We start from the raw sequence: 1,260 nt of genomic DNA, 5'->3' as shown, positions 1-1,260 counted from the left end.
CGCCGCAGCTTCTGAATATCAAAGAAAGTAGTACCTAGAAATTTACGTGTGAGATTAGTGAAAAGAACGGTGGAAACAACACACTCTAACTGAAATCAGGCCATGCTTGGTGCGAGGGCTTTTGCTCATTCAAATCGAGGGTGTTGAGAGAGACATAAGAAAATACAATCGACGACGGACGTGGCCAAAAACAGGGTGGTAACATCACATGACCACACCATGAGTTATGACTTCAAGTTCCAAAGATATCGTTCAATATACTTCGTATAATGGAAATAAAGTGTTTTCCAAGTGTTTTCTTTCGCAGAAAACATATGAAAGTCCAATCTACGGCTACAGACTTTCCAAACAATCAATATGAATACTTATGTGGATATGCAAAGAGGTTTTCGTTAAGTTTTCGTATGACTTTCAAGAAGAAATACTGAAACAGTACTGAAACCAGCTGTTTATTCACGGAAAACATACGCGTTGTCACCCATGCCTACAGGCAGCTATTAGTTTTCATTTCATATTGTCACGCACTCAGAATTCGTGAAGAAGCGGTGCCAGTTCCCCCAAACACCCCTCGGAAATCAACTTCTCTTACCAAATACAGACCTGAGCCCAGCCGCCAACGGTACCCCTCCCTTCCTACTTGTCAGTGCGGCTTGCAGATTGATACAATAACGCCGACTTTTAGCCTTTCCCCGACTAACTTTTCTTTGGGTCCAGACTTGAAATCAAGGGGCATGTGCTACACCGTTGATAAAAGCAATCCGATCGCGAGAAGAAGGATCTGTACCACCATTTACACTCCAATGTGCTTTACCCCCACCCGTCATTGCGACCTGCAGTATATATATTAATACAATAACGCCGACTTCTAGCCTTTTCCCTGACTTTTTTTTTCGACAAGCCTTCTTTATAAATTAATTCGATGGACGCATTCACGATGGCGCAATACAGCCACGTCGACTTTGGCGACAGGCAGTTGTTGGGGAGCACGGAACGGCCCGAGGCAATCCCGTTCTGTGGAGGATTGAATTCTAGCACATCGGTAGTTTCACACCTTGACTTTTTTCGACTTGTGCAAGCAACTGCGAGCAGAAAAAAGCGGAAAATCAGCTATCATCAAGCAAACCAGAAAGTGAAAAAGGAGGAAAGAGAGCGAAAAAGTCCCAGAAAAGCACAATCAAGGCGAAAATACAGCAGCTAAGTATCCAAAGTGCCGTTCCCCGTCTGTGTATAATCTACCCAATATCACGGAAATTTCCCTTA

This window comes from Laccaria bicolor, genomic scaffold (genome assembly GCF_000143565.1).
Source record: "Laccaria bicolor S238N-H82 LACBIscaffold_148 genomic scaffold, whole genome shotgun sequence".
Taxonomy (NCBI): domain Eukaryota; kingdom Fungi; phylum Basidiomycota; class Agaricomycetes; order Agaricales; family Hydnangiaceae; genus Laccaria; species Laccaria bicolor.
Note: the sequence above shows the minus strand (reverse complement) of the source record.